The following is a 17,947-nucleotide window of genomic DNA, read 5'->3' as shown; positions in this document are numbered from 1 at the left end:
TGGGCTTCAGAAAATGCTAATGCAAAAAGTTTTCCGACAAAAATAAATTTAATTGTTATAATTGTCATAGTAGCCTAGTGTGGCGCAGTGAAATAAAAGCATAACGGGCCGACTCATTTATTAATATTATTATTATTATTATTCCAGTCTTCAATTTACACAAGACGTACCATATATTTGAGTTAAGTGTGGCTTTTTGTATTAAAATAAACATACGAATTACTGCCAATCAAACCCTTGTGAGGTCTATGTATATTTAAAACGTCACATGAGCTTCGTAAAGAACAGCTTACACAAATCGAAATGAGCGTATCTGAGTAAGTGCTTTTCTGTTTGGGTTTAATTGACCCACCATAATAGGCGTTTCATTAAGAGACCAATCGAAATTCTACGGGCAACAAAACATGAGGCTTTTACGCTAATAAAGCGACCGTGAAACGTAATATTCCGGTCAAATTTCGTTTTAGCTTTCAAAGCGAAGTCTTTGGCCAAAAGACAGCAGCTGGTGACCGGGCGAATCAGACTGAACGCTTGGACAGCTGGTCAGCGTAAGCCTCCACAGTTACCCACCCCTATTTACCTGACCTAGCTGAATTTCAAGCCAAAGAAACCAGCTAAATGAAGCTAAATAGGTCTTAGTGATAAAACAAAAGACCTGATTATTTTTTTTTTTTTTTTTTTTTGGGGGAATTGAAGTGTTGTGTTGCTAAAACCAGCTGTAATACATGCAACGTACGTCATGCTTTGTACGCCACTGATTGTGAAATCATTTTTGAGTAATTTATGTTCAAAATCACATTAAATCAGACAAACAAATACTGAATACTAATTATGTTATGTAAAATACAGTGACAGCATTTCGACAACATTTTGATGAAAAAACAACAATAAATGAAACCAATCTTTTCCATGTAATTCATAATTGTTTAAATAGTTACTACAGGTCACAGGCTATATTTATGACACCACATTTATAATAATACATTCACAGGTCAAAGGTGATTCTGGGGAACTCATACCAATAAAATGAACTCAGAACAATAAAATATTACAAATACATCTCACTCTGCCTTTTATTATTTTACCATCTGCATTGATTTGTTTAGCATTGATCACATTTTCAGACAGTGCTGCTGACCTGAAAGGCATTATTACAGGAAGGAATGTCACACTCTGTGTAAAGACACCTGAGATCAACCCTGAGAATCCACCTGGACTTGAAGGCTCTGATTGGAGCACTTCTCGACTGAAAACAGCATCTCGTAAAGTTTCTATAACTTTATTCTCACGCAGGAGTAGATTCTTCTTACTCTACTTGATATTTCTTCTTTTCCTCTTCTTCTTAGATTTGGATTCTCCCTCTATCACACTGACATTCTCTGAGCGCATAAGGTTAGATACTTACTCTTTCATTGTGAGCTTCCTTGGAGGCCTGTAAAACATATTAAAGGGATAGTTCACACAAAAAGGATAATTCTCTAATCATTTACTCACCCTCAATCATATTGCTTCTGAAGATGGATTTAAACACTAGAGTCTTATGGATTACTTTTATGTTTACTTAATGCTATTTTTGGAGCTATTATTCTGATCACCATTCACTTGAATTGTATGGACCTACAGAGCTGAGATGTTCTTCTAAAAATCTTTGTGTTCTGCTGAAAGAAAAAAAAAAACCCCAGAAGTAATCACAAAATAAAAAGAATATCAACCACAATTACAACAAATGTGAATTGCTTTCATTTTTGTAAAGCATCAAACGACCATAAAGAGAGGGCGGTAGATACAGTCTGGCCAAGCTTTAAGACTGGCTGAACAAATTTCCCACTGTCGTCAATAAAAGGCTTGTAGACAGCAGCAGGGGCCTGATGTAAAACTAGTGACTGTTTATCTAATCAATAACTCTGGAGAATGAAGTGGCACTTTGCCCCTGTGGGGCTGCTTAAGCATCCCACACACACACACACACACACACACACACACACACACACACACACACACACACACACACACACACACACACACACACACACATTCTACCCCCAGGGCTTAGAGGAGGAATGAGACCGCAGTTCTTTTATTATTGTTCTTTTAGTCCCTGAGCGCTCTAGGGACCCCTACAGGCGACATGAAGGATGTATATAGACAAACGTGAATGCGTGTAGATAATGTATAATATCACTTTATTTACACTCACTGTCAGACACTAAAATAAACCCCAGCAGCGATTATATTACAGAGTTAATGCAAAAAATTTGGAAACCTTGGAAACAAAGACCAAATAGAGGGTAGTCGCTAGGTGTAGCTGCCCGAGATACAAATGGAGAGAAAATGAAGAAAAGTACCTTAACTAATAAAATGCCATGTCCAACTGGTACTCTAAAAACTGTTCAGCTCTGAGGTTAACAGCACTAGCAGCCAGACTAGAGATACACGGAAGAAAAACAACAAAATTCTTGTGCGATGTCCAGATCTAGACAGACAAGAAAACACCGTCCAAACAATCTGGTATTTTGAATATAAAGGAATAGCAGCAGAAAACGGCAGTGATGATAGGTGCTGAATCCTCAAATGAGTAACATAATGAGATAGAAGGACTAGTTCGATAAGTACCCAAAGACTTTAAGAGGATCTGGAACGAACAATCAAGCAAAGCCAAGGTTGCTTTGGTAGCAATAAGTGCTCTTGGAGTGGAGAAAAATAAAGAAAAATCCTCACCAAATCCTAAACATTCTGGGTCTCTAGGTAAAGATCTGAGATTGCAACATGCCCATCCATAATAAGGGATGAGGAAGGTGTTGAGAGTGAGAATTTCTGAAATACATCTGTCTAACTTTGTACACAACTTTTTAATTAAGATGTTTAAAGCATCAAAGAATATTGCACACTTTAAAGTTGATTAATGATTCTTATACACATCTCAGCTTACAAAAACAAAACAAAACAAAAAGTGCTAAATGGCAATTATGTAGTTTAAGGTAAATGCTGGCATTTCATTTACATACATGCAGCAATTCATCTTTATTTCAAAACCCCATTATTTAGCAGTGTAAGGCTGCCACAGCCTCTTGTCTTTCTGTCAAAAAATGTAAGACTTCTGCAAAAGACATTTACATTTTTTTTTATGTTATTTAAGATTGCAGACTTCAAATATTGGCCTTAGCAGTTCACTTAAAAATGCTAATAATCTCATAATTTACTCACACTCATGCCATCTCAAACTCATATCACTTTTTTCTGCAGAACACAAATGAAGATATCTCTATGGATGTATGATATTTTGTTCATACAATGTAAGTCAATGGGGTCCAAAACTTTCAAGCTCCAAAAAGGACACAAAAGCATCTTAAAAGTAATTAATATGACTCAATGGGTATAATCCATGTCTCCTGAAGTGATATGATAGTTTTGGGTAAGAAACAGACCACAATTTAGGTATTTTTCACTATAAAACATGACATCCGTCCAACTGGAATACAGTATAGGCTTCAAGATTGTGATTCACTGACATCCACTGCACTTGACTTTTATAACCTTTATAAACACTATTAAAAAAAAGTCTTGAATTTTTTTCTCTCGTCTGTTCTTTCAAAAATAGCATGAAAACCTGGCAACATTGTGTCTGGTTCATGTACAGCACTCAAAGCATGCATCAAGCACGTGGGAATGTGTAAAAGTGTTTCGCTTATGAACGCACCAAGAAACTGCAGTTGTCAAATTTTTAATTGTAAAGTGAATTAATTATTTTTTTTACCTTGTGTATAGAGGCTACTAGTAAGAATTCACAAGCACATTTTGGGATGCTGTCACAGTGAGATTCCCTGTAATGGCCTCTCTCCTGTGTACCAGAGGACTTTGTTGTTCACTCGAGTGTCTATAAGTGTGTGTGAATGTTTATATTGGTGTGATCTGCTCATTAGAGAAAACTTGTCTGGACATGGACAGTGTATACCACAGCCTGCTGTAATGAAGTCTCACCTGACAAGATGGCTAGACTGGAGTGAGGTAGTAAGGCACAGCACAACACAGCAATGACACACACACACACGCACAAACACACACACACAATTAGGCTGAGAATGGTAAATGTTAGCAGGGTCAAAGCATTGACCACTTAGGTCACATCAACATATTGTGGCATGAATATTCTAAGAACAGCAGTGGTTGGTAAATATAGATGTCAGCTGTCATCTGTGACGGCTGATAAGTTCATTACGAGCATTGTCTGTTGTCTGGGCAGCAGAGAGCCTGTGTGTGTGTGATGAGTGCTCTGGGGGCATATCCTCAGGGACTGACCTATTGTCCTGATCCATGGGTTTTCTTCACAGGTCCTGCTGCAGGTCACCTTGCCAATTACTAGTGGTTAGACACATGCTTCTCTCAATAGTGTCTGAGCCAGCATGCTGCACCAACAGTAGAGTCAATTCTCAACACTACCATAAACTGGTCATTTACAAAAAGCCAGAAAACAAACAATACTTTAAAAGGTTAGTGGAGAGATATAGGACTCTATTTCAACATATGAACACTGATTTCTAAGATAAAAGAACAGTGACAACAGCTATTCTACAATGGAGTCCTGTTTTGCAACTTTAACATAAGATTTTACCAAACCGTATCTGACACCCCCTTTACGCTAGATAGACAGTACACAAGGGCCTTTATCTCAGAGGCACATCATGTAGGAACTGTAGGAGTGGTGGTGGCGTAGTGGCTAAAGCACAGGGCTGTTAATCTGGGCTGTTAATCAGAAGGTCGTTGGTTCAAACCCCACGGCCACCACCATTGTGCCCTTGAGCAAGGCTCTTAACTCCAGGTTGTTCCGGGGGGATTGTCCCTGTAATAATTGCACTGTAAATCGCTTTGGATAAAAGTGTCTGCCAAATGCATAAATGTAAACTGAAGAGAGGCACATGTAAGAACTTTCTGGGATGAAAGAGAAAGCAGTAAAATACAGACAAATACTGTAACAAAGACATTTTCAGAAGAGAGTTGTGGTCTGACAAGGGAACTGTGATCAGTTTGTGGAGGTCAGTTTTAACACATACTAAACACCAAAGCAGAGACCCATATGTAAATATTCTTTATTTAAATAAGCACATACATGCACATTCTTATAACGATAAAGCTCCTCACTCTCTGACAGCAAACGTTTTGGGTAATGTTCGGTCCTGTCTTAACTAATGATCCTGCTGATAAGCTGATCACTTACTAACGCGCTCGCACGCTTGCTCTCTCTCTAGGGCTAGTCTGTACATGGTCTTTGCTAACCAGAACCCCACGCTTTTAGCACCAGTTTCAGACCTGTGGGAGATGACTAGTAGTCAAGCAGTGTCAAGCACTGGTCAAACATCATAGATAGTACAACCATGTTGCAATGTACTTGCTGAACCTGACTGCATTAACATCCTTAAATAATCAATAATCTTCATCCTCATACCTGCACTCCCAATTTACACCTACATACCCTTGATCTCAGGGGAGTAACAAAGAGGTCTGGTATTTCAAATTCAAATTAAAGAGACTGTTCACCCAAATATAAGAAAGTTGTCATCATTCAACCTCATGTGGTTCCAAACCTGTATGACTTACTTCCATGGAACACAAAAGAGAAACATTAGGCATATTGTTAGCATCAGTCTCCATTCACTTACATTATATGGAGCAAAAAAAATGCAAAGAGAGTGACTGGTAACTGAGGCAGTCAGTGCCTTACAACAGTCTGCCACGGGTTTGGAACAACATGAGGGTGAATAAATGATGACAATGTTAATTTTTGGGTGAAACTATCTTTTTGGATCAGTCTATGGTTTGTATAGAAAGCAGATTCGGTGCTATTAGGGTCACACCATGAACCGGGAGTTGGGGGAAGAAGGTAAGTTCGATGTTGCCAAAGGTGAAAGGTAAAAATTGCAGCTGGTAAAGGCAGGACTTGACTAGTCCTCTTTGACCCTGCAGATCTCTGGAAAAGAGAAAGGCTCACAGCTGCCAAGAGTGGTGGGCTTTTCGCCAACACAGCAATGCTAGCGATTGCAGGGGCAACAGGTCGCTTGGTTTCAGTTCCTGCGGCATCACGTTGGGTAGCCATACAACAATTAAATCTTACTGCTCCAAAATCCCACTCTACACAACTATACATTATACATGTAATGTATTCTGATTGGCTGTGATTGTTCCATGTCAGACAGTTTTTTGCATCTGCGTGGACAGAAAAATACAGGAAAACAATGATCAGATGTGAAAAGGCCTGAAGGCGCTACACCCCCTTTTCCTTATGATGTGACTAGATAAGTGCTAAATATATAAAAAAGACATAATTAAAGGATGTTAGTGTTTTCACATTTAGTCTTGCTCCAAGATAGTTAAGTGAAAAAATTATATAACAAAAATCTATTAAGCAATAATATATCACAAGCAAGAGTGCTGTTGTATTGAATACAAGTTTGGTAAAAAATAAATGCAAGTGTATGTTGAAAAGTAATTGTTCATTTGTAACAAAATAAAATTGTGTTTTTCATTTTATAAAATTTTTCTCAGAATTCCATGTTTTGTTACTCTTGCTTGTGATTTATTATTGCTTAATAGAATTTTTAAAAATACTTTTTCATCATTATTATTTTTCATTATTATTACTACAGTAAATATTACATTTTACAATACATTTGTAATATATTTATGTTGCAAGTTCTTCAATTTCAGATGAGAGCTTTTATTCTGACATGTGTCTTGATGGATGCTTCAAACCTCCAGATAATGCCTCCTGCACACTACACGACTTTCAAAGACATCGGATTGTGGTACTGATCATATTAAACAACCATCTGTTTTGTCAAGGAAGTCAAATAGTTTTCAAATTACACAAGGAATTGGTGACGGGGTGAACACATTACAAAAGATTTTACGATTGACAAATTCCTGACGACTCTGCCTGGACTCCAAATTATGTTTCATGATCATATGTTATGCATTTCAGAATATGATGTACATGTTTTTAATCATCTTTACATAATATGTAAACGCATCATATATTTTATTGGTTACAATATGAAAAAGAACCTCCTTCTGAAAAATCTTGACTGTCCATTGAGAATTGGCAATTTCTCTCCAACTCTTCTCTTTCTCCACCTGGTTGTGGTACAGTTCAGATGAAACATCAAATAGGCACTGGTGCTCCTGCCAATGTTCCACACAGTTTTCCTCCATTCTTCAGTCCATTGAGACTTTCTTGATACCGCAGCCATACTAGTTGATAATTCTGTTGCAGGTACATCAGGACCCCTCCCACTGAAACTTCCCGTGCCCTGTTTCTTGATCTTTCATTGTAGGTCAACGCTGCTGTTGTATTCAGTTAAAACACGTTTCACGTTGCTTGATTTGGAATCGCAGACAGGTCCAGATATTTAACATGCTAGATATTTCCTAATCCTGCTTCTCTCAGATCAAGTCTTTGATAATTCATACATTGCGTTCCTCTGCTATAAGTCTCCATTGCATTTTGGAGAATAAAAAGCTAACTGGAACTGGACCACGAAATGCTTGATGACTGCCGCTGATGTTGTTGATGTGCAACAACAGCAGCACTTTGAAGGACACAGTGCATGCATTTATGAATTAAATTGTATTATTTTGAAGTTGGATAATCTCAAGTCTTTCCTCCCCCAAATTTAAGACCTCTTTATATAAAAATTAAGACTTTTGTTGTATCGTTTAAGATATTTAAGATTTATATGACCTCAAATTTTGGAAAACTGAATTTACGACCACGGGAACCCTGTCTATTAAGCTCACTGTAGTAAAATGGTTATAAAACTAGACATTCATCTCTTCCTTATAGTAGCAGAAATGTTTAGGCACCCCACAATTTGAATCCATTTAGATTCAGAGAGTCATGATCAATATCTCAGCAACAGCTCAGGGGTACAAATCTTTGCTGAATTAAGGTGTCTCATTGGCAACGTATGTTGCAACGTAAATAAAAAATACTGCATTATATCCTATAAAGTCAGTCAGCATGAGTTTTGTTTTCGTTGGCTGTGAGAATTGTTAGCTTTCAAGAATGTGATATATTGCATCTTCCTATTGTGGTTTCTACATATTTCAAACATTTCATTTAAATATAGAGACATGAAGCACAAAATTGACTGGTTGTTTTTCTTAAGATGCTGTCAAATAAAGCTTCTTCTGCCTCCTCCATCCCCCCCCAACCTCCCCCTCCTTGACTGTCAAAGTCTCCAATGTCTGCTTGTTTACACAATGTAAGTGCAACTAAAAAAACATTTATAAAAAAATGAGTCCTCCATGCCATTTTTGCAGTGTTACATAGCATTGCACTTATGCATTGCAGAATATACATATCTGTTGATTGATACAGAATCATTAAATGAAAGCCGGGCTGCAACACTGTAGAGTAAAATACCAATTTAACACAGGAAGCGTGGCCTGAACTTACCACTTTTAGCTGTTCGCAGTAAATCATTATTAGCATGAACATAATTCTCATAGTCAGTTTGTAGAATGGTAGCTCTCTCCCGTATCTCCTGTTCAAAGGCAGTGGCTGATCTCTGTACAGTGACATACCATGAGACGCACATTGAAGATAAAATATTCAATTTAAGCAAACTGAATGTATTCCAAATATTATGAACATAAGACAATATTTTGTGATATTAAAAGGCATTAATACAAAATAAGAGCATCACATAAATGTGATTGGTTGTAAACACTAATGACACTACCCCTCCCCTTCAGTAACCTCTGACCTTCAAAATGAGGCTAATAACAAAGGGGGGTGGCATGGGTGAGGATTCCAAAAGGGCATTAAATCAGGATTAGGACTGACTGAGAGCTGGCAGAAACATTTGCTTATTGTTGTGAGAGAGAGTGAGGGAGCGGAAAGAAAGGAGATAAAAGAGAAAGCCTTTCTTCTCCCACAGCTGTTCTCTAGACCTGAATTTTCAACCACAAAATCAGCAACAGCAATGCAACAATAACAGAAGCAGCCAAAGGACGTAAAAATTTCAGTTACTCCGGTATAAAAAAAAAAAAGAACAATACCAGTTTTTCTAGAGAATCAGTACCAACTCAATTCGGTAAACGCACACTGTCTAACTGACAGGTGGCTACTCTCAAATGTTTACATGGTTTTTGTGCACTCATTTGTTTAGAGCGCTTGCACCTTATAACCTAGAGGGTTGGGGTGTAACTGAATACATGTAATGAGATTATGTATTTAAAAAACAAAATATAAGTAACTGAATTCCACTACATATACAATTGAAATAATTGGTAATTAGAATACAGTTACATTTCAAATGTATTTTGATTACTGAAGAGATTACTTACTTCTTATTTCTTACTGTCATTTGTTTTATTTAATATTTAGTCCTTTCAGTAAAAAACATTTATACATATATAAATGATGCGTTCCAAGTGCATTTGAACAGCGGTGAAACACTTTCTTATGATGTGTTACATTCATAAGAGAAGACAGAGAAGTAAGTTTGGAGCAGAAGAAATAGAAATAAACCTTGTGTAAATTGTCAGCTTTACGCTAAGCTAAAATGCTATTTCTAGCCATTGTACATACACAAGTTACCAGGCACGATCATATTTGTTTGTCAAGAAAATTCACGTTAATTTATTTTTTCTAGTAAGACCTTTGATATTAGGGCAAAAATCATATTCTTGATAATAATTATTTAATAATTATTAAATATGATTTTCTAAAAATCCTTCAAACAAGATCAATATGATTTATCTTGTTTTAGAAACAACGCAAAGAATATAGAAATGTCTTTCAAGCACCCAGTAACACCGTCTCTGCTGCCAAAGCAAGAGAACAATCTTGGAGGAAGATTGCTGATTGCGTTAATGTGTAAGTTAAACACACATTCTATAATGGCCTATAGAATGTATTTGTGTCCCCGTCCCCTAAGAAAGATTGATATTCATTGTTTTTTAGATGCAACTCCAAATGTTCTTGGCAGCAGATCAAGACAAAATATAATTCAAAGTGGTGAGTATTTACCACAACATTTTATTATTTTTGTGTACATTTTATCACGAACACTCGTTTGCAGTAAACCGAAAAAAAGTGTGAAATACGGAAAACTGGGGGAGGGCCACCTCCTAAAGCAAAACACTGTGGCGGAGGAGTTGGCTCTGAGTAACAATAAGGGAAGGCCGATTATGGATTGGATTGGATTGCAGGTGCTGTGCAATCTGACCCTGGTGCTGGCTCCTCGAAGCAAGTGACACTGGGTATGTGTGCAATGCATTACTAATTTTGTTAAATATGGCTAATAGTGTTAAATATGGCTGACTCTGTTCTGCAGTAGAGGGAAATACAGTGTCCCTGTTGAAGCCAGCACACAGTCTCCCACACACAGGTCAGTATACAGTAGACAAAACACAACAGTTTTACAACAGTTATGCTTTATATTTGCCTACTTTTATTTATTAGGGTGAAGCAAATGATGAAGACACTCTATCTGTGTGTTCTGAGACAGTTGCTGAGGTGCATGCATTGGGCTTTTTATTATGGCACACATTTGAATGTCAAAATTAAGTGACTGGCCCTTACACATCTCTTTTATTGTAGGGTTTTTCACAACCTGACCCAAAAACTGAAGCCTCTACCTCAATGGGCTACAGAAGGAATGTGAACAAGGTAATACTTTAAACCCTTGACATAAATTACAGTCAGTCCTATGTTTGTAAAACGTCATGCCACTTTTTGTGATTTAATTAACTTCCAGAAAACTTGTAATGATTGTTTGTGGTGGAATTGTTTCAGGTGGAAACTGACTCAGTCAGGGCCCTTTACAAAAGGAGTCTAGAACTAGACTGTTCATTAAAGGAGCTGGACAGTGAGCTGAGGAGGCTCCAAATTAAAAAAATGGAAAAAACAGCTGGAAAAAACAGATCTCAGTGTGTGAACTTATTTAACCAAGTAACCCTTTAGTATGAACACTATGAATATTTATTAATGTAACTTTCTCTTGCTCTCTTTCTTCCTCCCTAGCCACATGACCAATAAAACAGTTTGCGACCTATCTGATTCTGCAGTGTCGATGTGCTTTTATTAAGTAAAATATTGTGTTGTGATTGCATCTGACAGCTGTGCCAGCTGGGTGGTCAAGTGTGATGGGGTCAATTTCATCGGGGAGAAGATGGTTTTGTGGTGGTACTCGCTCCTTTCTGATAGTGGCTATATTGTGCAGAATGGCACATGCAGCCACTATCTGTGACGCCCGCTCTGGTGATACTCTTAAGCACCTAAGGCAGTTGAAACGTGCCTTTAGGATGCCAAAGGTAATCTCGATCTTGACCCTGGTTTTACTGAGGGCCACATCGAAGCGGTTTTGTGGCCCTGTCTGAGGGTCAGGATAGGGGGTTAGCAAAAACCTCTGGCATGCATAACCCCTGTCTCCTACCAACAGGCCATCAAAAAGCCCTGCCACAGAAAAGGGAAAATTGTGTAAGTTTTGCTGTGTCACAATTAAATTTAACTTGCCTTCCTCAAAGCACTGACACAACATACTCACGGAAAATTTGTAAGTCATGCACTGAGCCAGGCCATTTGGAATCCAAGCTTGTGATCATGCATTCATGATCACAAGTCATCTGTAGATGAAATGTACAGTAAATCATTGTCCTATCTGTTAATTACTATTAATTTAAAGATTGATCTAAATTGTAAATAAAAAAATCTCACAGCCCTACCTGAACATTAAGGCTGTGAAAGGACTTTCTGTTCACATAATCCTCCTCAAGTTCTCCTAGAGCTGTGGAGATGGCAACATGTGTGCAGTCTATTGCTCCAATGACTCTAGGGAATCCTATCATAGGAATAATAAAACAAAAAACTAGGCTACATATTTAAAACTATTCTTAACATGCAGCTACTGTAGACTATTGTATAATACATTGTATTTCAATACAAGTGCTCTAAGTGAAACCTGCTTTTTGAAGAAAAAAAAAACAACTGAATGTGAAAGGGTGACATGAACAAATTTAACCTATCAATATATCTTACCGGCAATTTTATAAAAGCCCTCTTTTATGGACATGGTGGTTAAATGTCCAGGGAACACAATGAAGCTATTTATGTACCCCTGCAGTGCGAGGACCACCTTACGAATGATTCGACAAACTGTGTTTTTCCCTAAATTCTCTGCATCACCGACCGCATACAAGTATGTTCCACTTGCAAAAAAACGCAACACAATACATACCATTTGCGGTACAGTAAGTGCATGGCTTTGAGTCACATTTGTTATGTGCAGCTCAAGAAGTTCGCAAAGATAAGACATTCCTTCCGTGGAAAATCTGTATCTTTCATACAAGTATCAGGAAAGTCAAGGGGATTTTGTCTGTCCCTAAAAACTCTCTCTATGAAGTGCTCGTCTAACAATTTGCACGGAGATGACCACAGGATTTGTAAGAAAAGGTGAAGCCATTGCAACAGAGAACAGAAGCTGGGAATTAGTTATGTCACCTATATGTTTCTTTGCTCACAGCTGATTGGTCAAACATCAGTCTGAAAACTCGAATCCAGAACATAATCTGCCCCGGACCAGGTTAGCTGTGGAGCGTTAGTTACTATGGCGATGAACACTGCTAAAAGCCAAACCACTTTCATGGTGCCTAAAACCCGCAAACTAAACTGAAACATACCTGGCTAGCCACCTAAACTGGCTTCATGGTATAGGCCCCTGGTGTTATATTTGCTATTGATGTGTGTAGTGTCATCAAGTCAAGATCTAAAAAGTTTTGTAAGGCCTTCAAAAACAAGTTTGTTGATGCCTATGTCTGGCAAGAGATTTAAAAAGATCTCCAGATTATTTGAAATAAATAATTCCACTTCAAGGAAAATCATGTGGCGTAGATTTCAAACGAATGCCAATTTGTCCAGGACTGGCCATTCCAGCAAATTTAGCCCAAAAGCAGACCGTTTGATGAAAAAATTATTCCAAGAACCCCAAATATTCATCCCAGAATCTGCAGGTAACTCTTACAACTGCTGGTGTCAAAGAGCATGTGTCTACAATCAGAAAGAGATTGCACAAATTTGACCTGCATGGGAGGCGTGCCAGGAAAAATCCTTTGCTGTCTAAAAAGAACATAAAGAGCAAGACTACACTTTACCAATGAATATATAGGCATAGACCAGGCCTTTTGGAACAATGTGCTCTGGACAGATGAATCAAAGATAGAGTTGTTTGGCCACAGTACAGTACACATGTTTGGGCCAGACCAAATACAGCTTTTCAGGAGAAGAACCTCAAACCAGCTTTGAAGCATGGTGCTGGAAATGTTATGGTTTGGGGTTACTTTGCTGCCTCAGGGACTTGGCAGCTTGCAGTCATTGATTCAACTATGATTTCTGCATCATATCAAAGTGTGCTTGAAGATAATGTGAGGCCATCTGTCCGTAAGTTGAAGTTGAACCAGAAGTGGACCTTTAACACAATAATGATCCTAAACACACTAGCAAATCCACCAAGGAATGGCTCAAAAAGAAGAAATTGAGGGTTATGGAATGTCAAAGTCCAAATTTGAATCCAATTTAAATGTTGAGGGGGGATTTGAAACAGGCAGTACATGCAAGAAAACCCTCAGACATCTAGCAACTGAAAGAATTTGGCAAAAAAGAGTGGTCAAAATTTCAGCAAACCAATGTCAGAGACTGGTGGACAATTATGCAAAATGCTGACAAGACATTATTTGTGATAAAGGGGGCAATACTAGCTTCTGAGGCCAGTATCTGAGGGTGTACTTACTTTTCCACAGAAGAATATCACATCTATTGTTATTTTTGAAAAAGCTAATTTTCAATGTGGTTTTGTTCAAATATATCAACTTTATTAAAAGGCACTGTTTCAAAGAGGATTAAATGTTTGCTTGTCCAAATATGTAAAAAAAAGCCAACAATTTCCATGGGGTATACTTATTTCACATGATGTGATCAACCAGTCTGCCTGGAGTCCAGATTGCAATGTTAATGCCCGTCCTCAATCTGAAGCCAAGACAAAGAATGGAAGGACAGAAAGTGATGTGACATTCCAGAATGAATAATATTTTCAGCTAAGTCGTAACTAGTATACTAATTTGTATATTTGCTGTGAGAGCCATTTTTAGTAGTGCATTGTAGTATGGACGGACTGTTCTTAAGCAATATCACACTCAAAACAGTGCTGCCAATAAAAGCACAGTTGTGATTTCTCAGTTGGCACAAGGCCACAGGCTGGGTGCCATTTCTCCAAACAAATCAGACAACCAGAACTATCTGTTTTATAATTTTTTGCTTTAAAGCAAGTGCAATTTTTATAATGAGATGGGTTGTCCTTTGCATTAAAGCAATTTACTTGCATATGCAAATTTGTTGCAGAGCTTGAAGATTATTTGCCTTGTGCTCTGTGTGAATATTTTTGTGTCGCTTTATTGCTACGTGAATGGTGTTGGTGTGAATGGGGCCTTTTATTTACTTATAAATAAAGACATGGAAATCCTGTCTATTACCTGGCTTTTTCTGTTTTCAGTTTCTCTCCTCGTATCAGAACTCCTGTGATGATCCAGATGAAAGGCTGAAATAAACAGTGACAAGGGCTTTGATGGAGTTTAAAATTAAAAACATAGTGGTTCAGCTAGTTCAATATGTTATAATAACTTAGCACCAATGCATATTCTCACCTTGAGAAGCTTCTGGAACATCTGAATGCTCTGCAGGTCAAGCTGAGGGAGAAGCATAGCATCAAGGTCAGGAAAAAACAAACTCACTAGATGATAACATGTATAAAACATGGATGTACATGTCTGTTCATCTGCAAAATTAATGAAAACTTGGTTATAGATTGATATAATTTAATGAAAGCTACCTCTATGGTTCGAACAATCACTACAGCTAAAGACCCATCTGATCTCTGAAAGAGACCACACAAATTGAGTTTTATATATAAAACCAAAAATCACAATACATTTTTTTGAAAATGACTCTAACTATAAATGCAACAGCCATTAAAAACATACACTGCATTAACAGTGTTGAATCACACTAATAAACATGCATGGTGACAGTTTTAACATTCAACTAATTTCTAGCTAAATACGTACATTACAAATTAATTGTCTTTGAGCTTTAATGGAATAGTTCAACCAAAAATAAATAAAAAATAATCTAATTTCCTCACCCTCATTTTATTCCAGATGTGTATGACTTACTTTCTTCTGCAGAACACAAACCAAGATTTTTAGAAGAATACAATTGAATGGTGACCAAAACATTAAAAATCTCATTAAAGCATATAAAGGCAGTGTAAAAGTAATCAACACAACTCCAATGGCTAATTCCATAACTTCAGAAGCAATATAATAGGTGTGGGGGAGAAACTGATCAATATTAAGTCCTTTTTTACTAAACATCTCAAGTTTCACTTTCAATTCCACATTTTTCTTCTTTTGTTTTATGACATTATTCGTGCATATCACCACCTACTAAATGGGGCTGGTTATAGGTGGAAATTTACAGTATAAAAAAAAAAAAAAAGACTTAAATATTTATCTGTTTTTCACCCACATCTATCATTTCACTTCAGATATGTTTCTGCTTCAGTTGTTGTGATGTTGATTCACACTGTTTTAGATTATTGTACAGAGTTATCAGATGCATTTTAAATAATTGCAAAAAGCTTCATTGGCCAAAATAAACTTTATCACAAAAACCCAAATTTCACTGTTTTTGGCCCTGGCACAAAATGACCAGCTAACATAATTTCACTAATAACAACAGCAGCACCTGGAAAGTGTGAACGAGTACTAGTCAGGTGAAATGAATATAATTCTGATTGGATTACAAGAGCAGACTGATTGCTATAAAAAGAAGGGAAGAAGTGCTTCCAATCATTGTGTTCATGTTTACCTCTAAAGAAAGACATGTAGCCATCATCGATTTGCATCAAAATGGCCTTACATCCAAGGAAATTGCTGCAAAGAATATTGCACCTGAAAGAACCATTTACCAGATCATCAAGAACTTCAAGGAGAGAGGTTCAACTGCAGTGGAGAAGGCTTCAGGATGTCCCAGAGTGTCCAGCAAGCACCAGGACCGTCTCCTCCTGAGGAGTCAGCTAAGGAATCATGTCACCACCAGTGCAGAGCTTGCTCAATATTGGCAGCAGGTTGGTGTGAGTGCATCTGCACGCACAGTGAGGTGAAAACTTTTGGACAATGACCTGGTGTCAAGAAGGGCAGCAAAGAAGCCACTTCTTTCCAAGAAAAACGCCAAGGACAGACTGAAATTCTGCAGGAAATACAAGGATTTGACAGCAGAAGACTGGTGCAAAGTTATTTTCTCTGAAGCCCCCTTCCGACTGTTTGAGACTTCTGGAAAATCGATAGTCCGGAGAAGAAAAAGTGAACCCTAACATGAGTCCTGTGCCATGCCAACAGTGAAGCATCCTGAGACCATCCATGTATGGGGTTGCTTTCATCCAAAGGAGTGGGCTCTCTCACAATTCTGCCCAAAACCACTGCCATGAATAAAGAATGGTATCAAAACGTCCTGCAAGAGCAACTTCTCCCAACAATCCAGGAGCAATTTGGTGATGATCTGTTCATTTTCCAGCATGATGGATCAGCATGTCACAAGGCAAAAGTGATAATGAAGTGACTCTGAGATCATTACATTGAAATTTTGGATCCGTGGCCAGGCAACTCCCCGGATCTTAATCCCATCGAGAACCTTTGAGGAGAATCCTCAAAGGCATGTGGACAAGCAGAAATTTTGATAAACTCTGAGCACTAATAAGGCAAGAATGTATCGCCATCAGTCAGGATTTAGATGCATTAGAATGAGAACACAAATATTTTTGGGCTTAAAAGATACAAGAACTAAATCAATGTTGAACATTGTATCTCAAAAGGAGGACAATGTGGCCCCCCATGTGCTGCTTAAATAAATATTTCACACAAAAATGAAAATTCTCTTAACATTTACTCACCCTTATGCCATCTGTCTATGACTTTCTTTCTTCAGAACACGCATTAAGATTTTTAGAAGAATATTTCAGCTCTGTAGGTCCATTCAATGTAAGTGAAGGGGTGCCAAAATGTTGACGCTCCAAAAAGCACATAAAAGCAACATACAAGTAATACATACAAATCCAGTGGTTTAATCCATGACTTCAGAATTGATATGACAGGTGCGGGTGAGAAAAAGATAAATTCTTAAGTCCATTTTTGCTAGAAAGTCTTCTCTCTGCCCAGTAGGTGGAAATATGCATGAAGAATATGAATCACCAAAAACACAAGAAGAAAGTGAAAGCTAAAGTGGAGATTGACAGAGCAGGGAGGAGAATTAGTAAAAAAGGAATTAAATATTGATCTGTTTCTCACCATATCTATCATATCTCTTCTGAAGACATGGATTAAACCACTGGAGGCACATGGATTAGATTACTTTTATGCTGATTTATGTGATTTGTGGGGCTTCAATATTTTAGCACAGATTAACTTTCATTGTTTGGACCAAAAGAGCTGACATATTCTTCTATAAATCTTAATTTGTGTTCTGCAGAAGAAAGAAAGTCATACACATCCGGGATGGCATGAGGGTGAGTAAATTATGAGAGAATTTTAATTTTTGATTTAATTATTCCTTTTTAAGCTTGATGTAGCCCCTGTATCAAACAACATTTCCCATGCCTGCTCTACCTCCTCTATTGTGCAGGACATGACGTGCCAAGTGATCCTGCTTATTTAGCATTTTTTTTTGCATTCCTTGCATTGCATTCCATCCAACAATAATTCTCTGTTGGCATTAAGGGAAATTTAGACCCTACACATAAACTGATTTGAATGTAATTGTTTCATACATTATGATTTAAAATGGTGATCAGTGTATTGAAAATAACTTTGTAATCTTTTCATTTCTGTTATCATGTCTCCC

Source organism: Xyrauchen texanus, chromosome 4 (genome assembly GCF_025860055.1).
Source record: "Xyrauchen texanus isolate HMW12.3.18 chromosome 4, RBS_HiC_50CHRs, whole genome shotgun sequence".
NCBI classification, from domain to species: domain Eukaryota; kingdom Metazoa; phylum Chordata; class Actinopteri; order Cypriniformes; family Catostomidae; genus Xyrauchen; species Xyrauchen texanus.
The sequence above is the reverse complement of the archived record's forward strand: the minus strand, read 5'-3'. Positions refer to the sequence as shown.